Source organism: Centropristis striata, chromosome 9, assembly GCF_030273125.1.
Source record: "Centropristis striata isolate RG_2023a ecotype Rhode Island chromosome 9, C.striata_1.0, whole genome shotgun sequence".
Classification (NCBI taxonomy): domain Eukaryota; kingdom Metazoa; phylum Chordata; class Actinopteri; order Perciformes; family Serranidae; genus Centropristis; species Centropristis striata.
This window is the reverse complement of record NC_081525.1, coordinates 12,066,774-12,080,524: the sequence shown is the minus strand read 5'-3', so window position 1 is coordinate 12,080,524 and position 13,751 is coordinate 12,066,774. Positions and strand designations below refer to the sequence as shown.

The following is a 13,751-nucleotide window of genomic DNA, read 5'->3' as shown; positions in this document are numbered from 1 at the left end:
ATTTAAGAGCAACATAACATCTATTTATAGCACATGGCAATAGGTTGTATTACTCAACGTCTTTACAAGCAAGGTGTCCATCAGTATGCTTGGTAACAGATGTTTCCTGGATATGGAGGAGTTTGTCCTACGGTTTCATTTTATATCCTACCCTTAATGCAGATTACCCATCAGAGCTGTCAGTGTGACACTAGTGCTAGTGAGTGAGGATAGTTTTGGAAGAGAGCCATAGACTTGGATGCATACCACCAGCAGCAATAAAAGTTGTTTTATAAACTACAGGCATTCAGAATAAAAGGGGGTATTGTAACAGGATTTTAAATGCCACTGCTTACTGCCAGTGTAAGAAGTATTGTGGTCTTTGTGTTTTGAAGCAGAAAGTCAGGACAAGGTGGGTGAGCAGCGTGTTAGACTTCCATCCAGGAGACCAGAGTTTCCCCTTAACCGTATATCTTTAAGCCTGCATTAACTACACCATAGTTAACACATGCAAAGATTGTTGAAACATTAAACATTAAATTGGGTATTTCAGATTCACACAGTATTCAGCTTTCATGTTGTAGTACAGGTTAGGAGGAGTATTTCTGTATTAACAATCATAGTTGAACTCTTCAATCTCAAAATGTATAATTTGTAGCCCACATTACTTCTGAATTTTACTCTTATACAGCTATATTTCACATTATATTGTCAATACAATAAAGTACAAGTCATGAGATATAGTTTGGTATATACTTTGATTTGTGCAGTTGTTACATTAAAGTTTTCTGTTTGGTTGCTGTCAGGAAAAAAAAGTTTTTATGCCTCTGGAAGATTTAGTCCAGAGAGTTGTAAGTGGTTGAGGAGCAGTTGAGGCAGAAGCCTCTGGTTGACTGTTGCAATAGATGATTAGGCTTGGGCTGCTTTCCAAATTGCCAGATCAACAAAAGGAGGATCAACAGAAGTTCTGGCTGGTATAGAAGTAGTACGTGTCAGACAGATGGTGGGACTAAGTCAACAAGAAGCATGGACAAGGTGGGAAACCATGCAGTGGATAATCAGCAAGTCAGATTTTTCAGATGGGGCTCAGTTGGTAGAGTGGCCGTCTACTGATCGGAAGGCTGGGGGTTCGATCCCCGACCATGGCAGCCTACATGTCGAAGTATCCTTGAGCAAGATACTGAACCTCAAATTGCTCCTGATGCTGCGTTCATCGGTGTGTGAATGAATTCCCAATGGTGGTAGGTGGCACCAGTGTGCCCTCGGCCACCAATATGAATGTGTGTGTGAATGGGTGAATGAGCGTAGTGTGTAGTGTAAAGCACTTTGGATAAAATCGCTATATAAGTGCACTCCATTTACCATTTACATCATATTCCTGGTCCAAGCAGTTTATGACACAGGACCTAGTCCAGCTTACCCTCGCATATTGGGCAAAAGCGGAAAAAACACCTGGCTTCTGTCTATGTCCTGGAAGAGGGTCCCTACAACATCTCCTCAGCAGCTGCCCCAGAGCCGTAGCCAATGGCTGTTACCGCTTGTGCCATGACCAGGTCCTTAAGGCAATATTGGAATCAGCCATTAAAACAGGCAAACAACATCCCAGGAAGACAACCATCCATTTTCTCAAAGCTGGAGAGAAGCCACGCTTACTTCCACAGAAAAAAAATCTGGTCTACTTTCAACTGCCCCAGACTGGCAGCTTAGACTGGACGACATCACCCAAACACCTCTCCACCCAAACATGGTCATCTTCTCAGACTCCACCAAGCAGGTAATCATGTGGGAACTAACAGTGCCATGGGAAGAACACATGGATGATCCTAACAAGAGGAAGCTTGCCAAATACCAGAAGCTGGTGGAACGGTGCAGAAGCCGGGGCTGGTGTGGTTTCCTAGTGATATATCTTGCAACCTGACTTTCTACATTATACTTGTAAAAATATCACACATGGATTGATGTGGTAATAATGGCCTTCCACACTATTGGCATTCTCTCAACCAGCCTCATGAGTTCATCTGGAATGTTCTTCCAACAGTTTTGAAAGAGTTCCAATAGTTGTTGGCTGCTCTTGCTTAACTCTGTGGTCCAACTCATCCCAGACCATCTCATTTGGGTTTCAGTTTGGTGAATGTGGGGGCCAGGATATTTGATGCAGCACTCCACCACTCTATGCTGGTCCATTGTGCTTTAAATTTTAAATGCATTGCCAACAGTGGTACCAGCAAAGCCTGAACTTAAAGACACATTCAAAGTGAAATTTCCTCCATTATAGTAACAGACAGTATCTTTACTCAGGTGCAATATTATTGCCATAATTTGGACTACATTAGTCAAATAGGTCCTTTTACTGAATACCAAGCAGCAGACAACTGATTATTGTCACAGTGGCTACTTCGAAAAACCAAATATAAAACCTATTTTGCTTTCTTTTCACTTTTTTTCACCACATAACTCCACATTTGTGTGGTGGTTATTTAAAAGTTCTGATGAGTTCGGTATTAATCTAAGATTTTCTAAGAAGATAATCCAAATAAAGAAAAAGGAAAACATGGAATGAGACGGTGTGTCATTTGGTGCATAGAAATCAACTGCACTCTGGTAAATAGAATAATTAGACATGGTAAAGTAGAAAATTTTACAAGGAAAAGGGAATGAAATGTGCAAAAGTAGTGAAACAAAATATATAAAGTGAGGTTCCTGGTACTGACATGGGGAAAGAGTCATGGGGTCAAACGGCGTCAAATTAATTTCTGGCCAAGACAGGCGATATTTTTTGGGGGGGATGTATACACGTGTGTATGTGTGAGTGAGTGGATGTGTGTGATGTAGAACATGACGGCTTGTCATCCTCACTATGTGTTTCTGTATCTTTTTCACACTGCTTAAGAGTCAATGTTCCACCTGGATGAGCTCACCTTCAGATTTCATACTCTGAGGAAATCCTATTTAGTTACAAACACAAACACACACATAAACACACACAAAAATAGACTTTTTTTACACACACACACACACACACACACACACACACACTTCAACAAGCACCAAGAGATACTGTAAGGAAGATATGACGTGATTACACACATATAGGCACGGAGATACGCGCACATACACGCTTTGGGCTAGACATATCTCACATTTAGATGTGAAAACACACCCTATTCTCCTCACAGTAGCACATACACACACACACACACATACACAGAGGCAGAAAATGAGTGGCAGGGCAGTATGAAACAACAAGGCGTACAGACATTTACAACATCAGCAGCAAGGGGAAGCATTATAGGAAGGAAAGGATAAAAAAGACAGGAGATATAGATCAAACTGTAGTGTGTGATATACAGACAAGAAGATTACACTCCAAATTGCAGCGTGTGCATGAGTGTGTTTGATCATGGATAATTTAGCGTGCACCACAAGCAAACTGGAGGTAATTACAGAAACATGATAAGAACAGGGGGGAAAGTTAGAACCTGAAACTAAGATATGAGTTTATGTTTTAGTAAACACTCACACATGAAACGCAAGAAGACTAATCTAATTTGTGTCCATAGAGGGTTTGATTGCAGAGTACTATTGTATGCAGTATATATTTATGTAACTGCAAGCCAGTTTCCATGCAACAAGAGCCCATTTTTACAGTATTTCAAGTCTTTTATGGTTTGATTCAGCTACTAAGGTCTTTCTAAAGTAGTGGCCTGCAAAACCTTAAAAAGCCTTTCACTATGGGTGACTGGACACAATCCAATCCTAAAGAAATTAGGTTGATATATATATACATACATATATACATATATATATATATATGTATATATATATATATATGTATATATATATATATATATATACATACATACATATACATACATATATATATATGGTGGGGCTACACTGGATTAGCACTTTCACCTCACAGCAAGCGGGTCACTGGTTTGACCCCAACATGTGGCTTGTTTTGGTAAAACAGGAAACAGAACCTTGTTTATGTAAGGAGCAAAAATTGAGCTACGATAAAGCTAAACTAGGGCTACTGTAGTGTAATGGTTAGCTCTACCACCTCACAGCAAGAGGGCTGCAGGTTCAAATTTTCTGTGTGGAGTTTGCATGTTCTCCCTGTGTCAATGTGTCTCCTCCACAGTCCAAAAACAGGCAGCTTAGGTTTAATTGGTGACTATTAACCGTAGGAGTGAATGAGAGCGTGAATGGTTGTCTGTCTCTATGATAGTGTCCAGATTGTCAGCTGGGATCGGCTCCAGCCCCCCTGCGATTATTATAGATTATGGATTAGGATAATGTTTACTGAGGCGACACATCAAGTGAGAAGTAGGGTAATTTTCTTCTGGATTTCTAAAATCTGACATCTTCTTGAAACCAGTGTAGTCGCCCCCTACTGGCCATTAGAAATAATGCAGGTTTAAGGCACTTGGTTTGGTTTTGCTACAGATGGCTCCCAATTCACTTTTTAAGCCTGAAGGTTGCCACTTGGTCAGTACACAATTCAGCGGTAATGGATGGAGTTATCTGATAGTCTTTTGCTCATCTTAAGTTTCAGTGCCAGTACATGCTTGTTTGCACACTGTTGAGAATAATTATGCTGAGCTTAATGCATGAGGAAGTCTGCCCTTTGTCTAAGATCTGTGCTAAATAACTCACTGAGAACTGAAATTGAATTGAAATGCCTGTCACAGCTGTGCAATCTAAGCCAGACGTGGGGAGCAATGCAAAATCTGAGGTTTTATCATACAGGTGACTATTAAATTACATATTATCATCAAGTGGCATGGATGCATCCACAAACACTTGCATGATAACAAAGCAAAATTCAACTCAATTTTAAAAGAGTGCATCGATGTAGCAGACTGCCTGTGGACAGTTTGAAAAAAAGATGCAGCAGAACAAGAAACATATTGATCTGTCCAGGGTGTCAGCTGGGATCAGCTCCAGCCCGCTGCAATGATTATGTTCATAAGAAATTAGTTTTATGAGCTTCTTCTTTTCTTTTGTATTATAACAATTGGTGAGTTTAAATCGATTCTAAAGGATAAAGAAATAGTTTCCCTTGGTCGGTGTGACTGCTCCGTATGAGTCTCTACTTGAGGCTCTTTCACTGATGTTGTGATGGCTGTATTTGTATTTAAATGTATTTAATTTTTGTTAACTGTGTTTAAATGTTGTAAGTTGTCACTTTTTATGCTGCTTTCTTGGCCAGGTCTCTCTTGGAAAAGAGATTTTTTTAATCTCAACAAGACTTTTTTACCTGGTTAAATAAAGGGTATATATATAAAAACATAACCAGTTATTCAGTGTCGTCCACTGCATCCCTCCACCCTCACATCCACTGTGCTGAATTTTTGATTTTTGCATATTCTCATCACAAACCTGTCCTGTCCTGTACTCTTGTTACCCAGATTCTTCCCATTTCTTTTCATGTTTGGCTCGTCTATTTGTCTCTCCAAATCTGCCAGCTAAATTTGTGAGTGAAGACCTAAATTCATTAGTGATGATCATGTGTTTTACTGCAGTTTGAAGCCAGGGAAGTGGTGGTTTTAATGAGGAACATGGCTGCACCATCAACACTTTCACCACACATAGAAATTGAGAGGACCATTTATTTAAATACCTAATGTGCCAACTACACTCAGCAGCTCAATTATAAATCATCAACAGATCATAGTAAGTCATTAGTGCTTAGTGTCCATATATGAACATGTCAACATAGTATAAAAAAGTGTGTTACACAGGAATACAGGGGGGAAAACCAATATTGCTTTTAAAATAAATAAATGGCTTTTAAATACTTGCTGACACATACACACACAGAGAATAACACACACACACTCACTCAAGGATTCTGAAAACCGAAAGTAATTTTACACCCCTTGCAAAGTTAAAATAGTTTTGGATTTGTCATGAGTTTTAGTTTTAATTTTGTTAATAATATATACTCATTAAAACTAACTGAATTTGAAGAGTGAGTTTGCTAGTTTTAGTTTAGTTTTTATAAGTTTTAGTGTTAGTTTTAGTTTTTTGTAATGGGTTATTTGTTGGGTGGGAGATTAAAAGAGGTCACAGTAAATTTTGCCTTTATTTCCTTTGCCTGATCCATCTTCATTATGCATGAAAAAAGTTGACAAAGAAGAAAATGAAGGACATTTTCACTATAATTTAGTTAGTTTTGTAACCACACAATACAAAGTCTGAAATCTCAAAAAATCCTTTAAAGAAGTGAGGACCGGCCGAAATGTCCTCACTTTGCAAAAATGTCCTCACTCTGTTGGTTAAAAACATGTTCTGGTCCTCACAATGTAGGAAGTACAAGAACACACACACACACACACACACACACACACACACACACTTTAAAAATAGAATACATTAAATATATTTGGCTGATAGTTCTTGTCATGGCATCCACATTTTCAAGTGTTAAAAATAATTTCCAATGTATCCAAAAACCCATAGCTTAAGGCAATATAAAACAGTTTCCTGATATTGTGTACATGAGAGCATAACACAATCCATATTCATTGTGTGAAATCATGTTAGCTGCCATGTTGATGCCAGAGGATAAACTGCTTCGTTGGCCGCCTTTAAAAGTCAGCAGTTTTTGTTATTTGTTCAGGGACACAGAAGAATTGCCTACTAAACCTTTTTTACTTTTAGCAAACTAAAGCATGCTAAATGGTCCCTTTGGATCATGTCAAACGAGAAAACCACTGGAATATACCCACGTTTTCTGTATATTGATGGGAAATTACAGAAGTTTCAAACACAGCAGGCTGGCTGTGAGGTCTGAAAATCACAGTCAAGATATTTACAGTCATATATTATACTGCCCTACAAAGCCTAACTGCAGTACACACAGTGTAAAACTGAGAAAAACTGCTTTAAAGCTTTTCAAAGTTTTTTTTAACTGTCCAGCCCAATGGGTTATATGTAGATAAGTGATATGACACTTATTTCTACATGTATTGATGATGTAATTGTTATGCTTAAAAATCATGACGATTTATTTGACCTTTGACCCTCAAAAATATAGTTACTGCACTCTGGTTTTGCATCTTTCAGCTTTTATAGTTTGTTTTCAGTGGATAAACATTTTCAAATTGATTTGTTACGGAAGTGTGTTTAAAAGTGTATACAACTCTATTCAAAAAATTGGATATTTTAGACATAATATTATTAAGAAAATGTTATATTTTCGTCTTAATATAATTTTCTCTTTTTTTTACTTAATCACTATCTAGATAATAATTTCCCTATCAAATAAACTTATAATTATTACTATTATTCTTGTCTTCACAATTCAACACAATGAATAACTACAAGGCTACACTGTATCACACACAGTCAAAGCAGAACACTTACTGCCCCCTGCAAAATATATTCATAATATAATATATATATATATATATATATATATATATATATATACAAAAATTAGGCTTTGTAGGGCAGTATAGTTATATCACATAAGGCTGAAGAAAATCTCAGCAAATGTCCAGTATATTTTCCTCCTTTATTCAAAAGTGGAGAAAGCTTGTTTTCTCATTCAGTGTATTGCCATGAGCAACAGGAAAACACATAAACACAATTTGTTCCGTTCATTTTTAAAGAGGTTTATTTATATGTGTTTTTGACCTTGCTTGTCAGGTTCCCAGCATTAATGCTGCTCACTTGTTTAAGAAAATGTGCAACTCTAAAATGTGTCAAACAACCCTTTGGCAGAACTTTCCTCTCATGTTGTGGGTACAAAATAGTTATAATAATAACACAAAACACACTAAATATGATGATAAATGGGTGTTAACGTTGTGAAATACTCAGACGACACTGCTATTGTGGCGTGTATCAGGAATGGACAGGAATCTGAATATAGGGATCTGATAAAAGCCTTCAGTGACTGGAGTCACAGGAACTATCTCCTACTGAACACCTCAAAGACTAAGGAAATGATCAGAGATTTCTGCAGGTTCAAGCCCCACTTCAGCCAGTGAATACCTGTAGGGTGGACATGGAGGTGGTGCCAAGTTCTAAGTATCTAGGTGTATACCTGGATAATAAGTTGGACTGGTCCCTAAACAAAGACGCTCTCTACAAAAAGGGGCAGAGCCGCCTCTTTTTCTTAAGGAAGCTCAGATCTTTTGACATCTGTAGTGAGATGCTGCAGATGTTTCTGTGGTGGCAAGTGTGTTGTTGTAATTGAGATTGGTCTTGGTCTCGAGACCAGTCTCAGAACCATTTTTTGAGGTTCTTGGTCTTGTCCCAGAATTGAGGGAATTTTTACTCGGTCTTGTCTCAGTATCGGACTGGGCGGACTTTTTTTAACGTGACTGGTCAAGATCATCACTGATAGGCTTTTTGTCCATGGCTTACTGATAAGAGTGAAAAAGGACCCTCTCACAAACTAGCTAATAACTAGCTAATAACTTCAAATCATTGTGCTGCTTTGAAAACAACAGAGTAAAGATTTTTTTTTTTTTTTTTTTTTTTTTGTCGCATTTATTTAAATGCAAACTTAACTAAAAAGAAAATTTTGATGTTTTGTTATGATTTTCCTTTGACATATATGGTCCTGGTCTTGGTCTTGTCTCGTCTCTGGACTCTCTGGTCTCGGTATTGTCTTGGTCTTGGTAATGTCTTGGTCCCGATTGGTGCGGTCTTGACTAGAGATAGACTGATATATCGGCCAGCCGATATATATATCGGCCGATATTTGCGTTTTTTAATTCGGCATCGATACATGCGTGCATTCGCCGGTCAAATAGCCCATTTCACTGAGCCAACAGCAGGCAAGGCTCGGTGCAACATCTGCCATTCTCTGGTTAGCTACTGCTCATACCGGAAAAAAGAAAAACACATCAAATATGTGGATCATCTGAGGCGCCACCACCTCGAGGCCTAGAACAACAAACACATTGTTTGCTATCCAACTGTTAATATGTTTTGTTTGTTTTGTTAATAAATGTTTCTTTTTTTGGTTTAAATTGAGACTTGTGTAACATTTGTTATCATTGTGTCATTTTTATCATGTAAATGGAGGGAGAAAAGGCAATATCGGCTTGAAGAATCGGCCCAAAAAAAATCAGCAGCACATATCGGGGATCGGTTAAGACTGATGTCAAAATAATTGGCATCGGCATTAAAAAACCTGTTTCGGTCGACCACTAGTCTTGACTACAACACTAGTGGCAAGTGTGTTGTTTTGGTGTGCACTTAAATGGAGTTGTTTTATACTGCAGTCTGCTGGGGAGGCAGCATCAGACACAGAGATGCAAGGCGGTTGGACAGACTGGTCTAAAGAGCTGGTTCTGTGGTTGGAGCCAGGTTGGACACACTGGAGGAGGTGGTGGAGACAGGCACTGTCAAGATGTCCGAGGCCATCTTGAAATACCCGGATCATCCGCTACACAAAACCTTTATGGACCAAAAAAACATTAGTGGACGGCTCCTCTCTCTCTGTTGCAGGACGGAGAGATACAAAAGATCCTTCGCTTATTCTTCAACAATATACAGAAGAGCTTACAGACTACCTGAATTTCCCCTCGGGGATAAATAAAGTAATTTTGATTGATTTAATTGTACATGTTTTTCACTTTAAACCCAGGGATGTGACACTGATGTAATCATTTTTGGAAGCCTCGTGGGATGCAGGCAGCCACCAGTCAAGTGCCGTCAACATGGGAGAAAAGGTGAAGCACAAATCGAGCAAACAATTTAAGTTTTCCATCTGCCAGCTCAGACATAGGAATAGAAATCCCCATTTTCTCTGTGAAACATCTGTTGAGTCAGACTAAGTAATCCCAGACACTGTGCCTCTCTACACTCAAACCACACAGAGGAGCAACAATTGTGAACTCAAAGCACACATGGTGATGAAGCTGACAGTCATCTCCTCCATCCTCCCAGCCCCGAAAAGCCATACTGGCAGACAGAAGCCCTCCTACCCCTCCTCTGAGCAACCATATTTCTAAACAAACCACTGCTTATCGACAACAGCGCACCAAAAATGATATGTACACAAACAAATGCAAAACAGGGAGCCAGCGCTCGCAGAATAATAGCAGACAGACAAGAAGAGAGTGCAGGGAGGCAGTGAGAGTGCTGAAAAGGAAGCTGTTTTCATTGATTGTTCCGCGGTTTTGTTAATGAGTCCATAAAAGTGGCTGCAAGTGTTTTTACAGCGAGGCTCGGGAGAAAGAAATGACATGCTGCTCTTTGTCATCAGGGACACATGAACTGCTGAGAGGGACATAAACCAGTCAACAAATCGAACGCCGGTCATTTAGAAGCACACAGGAAAATATCTTCCTCACAATTTACACCAACAGGTGACGACACCATCATTCAACTCATAGACTCAACATGTTCAACGTCTGATTAACAAAGTTTGATTTTGTCGATCTTTGAAATGTTGCACGCTGCTTTGCCAATGGTCCCATGTTGGCACTGCACTGTTTGGTGCAACATTTCAAAGGCAGTTGACTGACAAACTGGCTTTGACATGCCGCATGTAAAACAAACACAAAAATAATGGGCAATCACCACTTAATATATATTACAAAACATGGAGGAAAGCTGTATATCGTCACACTGTTAAATAATAATCGCCTAAGTCATTTTTCATCAAAATCGTTTTTTTTTGCCTAAATCATCTCCTCATGGCCACCTATGGTAAAATCGCCTACATCCTCAGTTGATCAGATCATGTGATTTTACCCCTTTAAGATAATGGCCTATGTCAAGTGTGTGACTTAAGCGGATTTATTATGCCTAAGTCAAAATAAAATGTGACTTAGGCAATTTTTTGAACATGCCTTTGTGACTTAAGCAAGATATGGTAACACTTTATTTTGAAGGTGTCTACATAAGAGTGACATGAGCGTGTCATAAACATGACATGGGATGTGTCAGTTCACAACGTTGACCATTGACCTTGTAAAGCATGTTTTAAACTGTTTTGAAATGGTGGTTACAGAGAGTTATCTTTGTCTTTGGTTAAGGTGAGGCACCAAAAGAATTGGTTAAAGTTAGGTGAAAAATAACAGGGTAAGGCAAAATTAAATTAAAAATTAAATTAAATAAGATAAAATAATAAAAATAAGAAAAGATAAAATGAAAAAAGAGAAATTAAAAAAATAAGATAAAATTAAAAAATAGGATATAAATTAAATTAAATTAAAAACACTATTTCACTATTTGGTGAGGCACCAAAAGAATTAGATAAAGTTAGTTGAAAAATAATAGGGTTAGACAAAATTAAATAAAAAATGTAATTAAATAAGATAAAATTAAACAAATAAGAAAATTAAAAATACGATAAAATTAAAAAATAGTATACAATTAAATTAAATTAAATTAAATTAAATACACTCTTTCAATGTCATATCATTTCAGTCCAAACCTGAAATAAAGACTATTTCTGGACATAGCTTCCAACAAAGTGACATAAACACTGGTCTTCCACTTGAAAGTCCTGGCTGGAGCCGTCTACCTCCACCCAACAACACACCCCTCTGTGGCTTTTAACATCACACCAAAAGACACAAAAATGTTGTGAGTTTTGATTTAATATAACAGCTGCATTAATGTATGTTGCAATGTACTGCTGTAGATGTTGAAGGTTGTTCCAATCTCCCCTGCTTTATGTACCATTGGGTACTTGGATCAACAGGAAAGCATCAAATGCTAAAAGATCACTGTATCCAACACGTTAGAGCCACGCATCTCTAAAAGGCCGACTTTTCTCCTGCCAACATTTAAATGCAATGTGCAGGAATATAATTCCATCTAAAGGATGTGGCTCAGTCAGGGGTGGAGGTGCAGCTTCAGTCATTAGCTGTCAACAGGGACACTTTGCTCTCACATCCTGTTGTGTGTGTGTTGCTGCCAATAGCTCTTGTCGTTCCCTCTCTGCCTGTCACCGGATCAAAACCAACGTCGGAGACTGTCAGCGTCTCTCTGTGTCCATCTATTTCTGTCTCTATCATCTCTTTGTCTATGTTCATCAAAATCTAGCTTTGCAGAACCATATTCCCACTTATTTTTAGTTTCTTGCAGTTTTTAGTGTTGTACGTTACGTTCATCTTGCCCTATTATGTTGTTTTTCATATACATATATTAGGACCGGGACTTGATTGAAAAAATTAATTTAATAATTAGAGGCTTTGTAATTAATTAATCGTAATTAATCGCATTTTATTCGCATATAAATATTTGACCTGAGAACAGTGAGAAGTATTTTTTTTCACATGGATTTTTAGTATACCATTGAATAATGACTGAATGCATAAGCTTAAGCAACAAAATATTGTTTATTTTTGTTCAAGTTCAACAGACCAGTGCAATTTTTGCCATTAAGTGTAGCAGTAGCATATTTATAAATATAGTACATTTCAGAAATTCAGGTAGCCTATAGGTAGGTAGACCTTCTGTAAACTATAATACTTTGGTTTTTTAAGTAAAACACAATCCACGCTAGCTACCACACTAGCTCTACCACACTGATACTTGAGGCTCGATGTGCTGCGGTGATACGTGAATTCCTTGTTGCATGGCCACACAACCATGCTCTTATCGACTTTCGTTTTTTGTAACAAAATGTCCCATCATCCACGGGGCCAACCAAAGCGTCTCATCAGCTTCTTCCTTCATGTTCACTGTGGTTTGTTGTTGTCTGAACTCATGAATGCTAGTTGGTGCTCCAGTATAATCGGTCCGCCTGAAACTCATCCAATGAGAAACGTTCCGCGGTGCAAAAATAAGTGCGAATAAAATGCGTCAATTTTTTTAACGCGTTAATTTTTGTGTAATTAATTAATCTTATTTAACACGTTAAAGTCCCGACCCTAATTTTTTCAACAAAAATCAATGTTCATGCTTGTGTACACATCTTGTATTCTCGCCTGGCAGTGTCTCTACCTCCATCTCTGAATCTCTCGCTCTCTGTCAGCTGACTGAGACTAAATCACGATAAGCACATGACTGGATTTGATCTCCACTTCTCCACTTCGCTTGTCTGTCTTGGTTATTTATCTTTGTCTCATCATATCATTTATCCTGTGGTCTCATCTCCCTTACCTCCTCTGTTTATTTCTGTCTCTCTTATTGTGAAGCAACAGGGAAATTACCGTCAAATGAAGAGCCAGCACCGTGTCACTCCCAACTCGTCAGATAGCGACCCCGAAGCCCAGACTTTACCCAGGAGGCCGCTGCTCAGGTCCCGTGTGAAACCAAGAGTCAATGTTGTGATTTGGAGTCAACCTGGGTCACTGCATCAATAGTTAAATGCGGAAAGAGTTGTTTTTAAGCCAAACCATGTTTTTTTGTTTGCTTTGTTTTGTTTTACCCAAAGCTCAGTCAAGTTTTATTGGTTAAAGTTCCTGTTTCCTGTGAACCCTGAATATATTTTGAAATGTCACTATGTATGAAACTCGTAGAAAGTCCCAGTTTCTGTGTGCCGAGGGCTGTGACAAAGATCTGACGAGTCAGGATGAGAATGTGTTGGAAGAGCTGGCCTTTACAAAGTCAGAAAACAGAGGAAATAAGTTTCAGTACCACAAACCGACAACAGAATTCATTTTCCATGCAACCACTGCTGCAGCTTCTATGTCAACTGAAACCAAGAAAAACCAAACAAACAAGGGACCTGCCTCACACTGAAATCTACACAATGTTGAACTTAATGAGTCACATTTCACATTTTCTTCCTACTTTGCCTTCGGAACAAAAAATCTGATTTTGGAAAGTTGCATTTCATTTCTGGT

At 38.4% G+C, this 13,751-nt stretch overlaps 1 protein-coding gene across 1 annotated transcript in view; it reads right to left on the bottom strand.

Moving 5' to 3' along the window:
* nlgn1 (neuroligin 1) overlaps nt 1–13,751 on the bottom strand; it is a 453,450-nt gene that overhangs the window by 412,423 nt on the left and 27,276 nt on the right. The window lies entirely within an intron of this gene.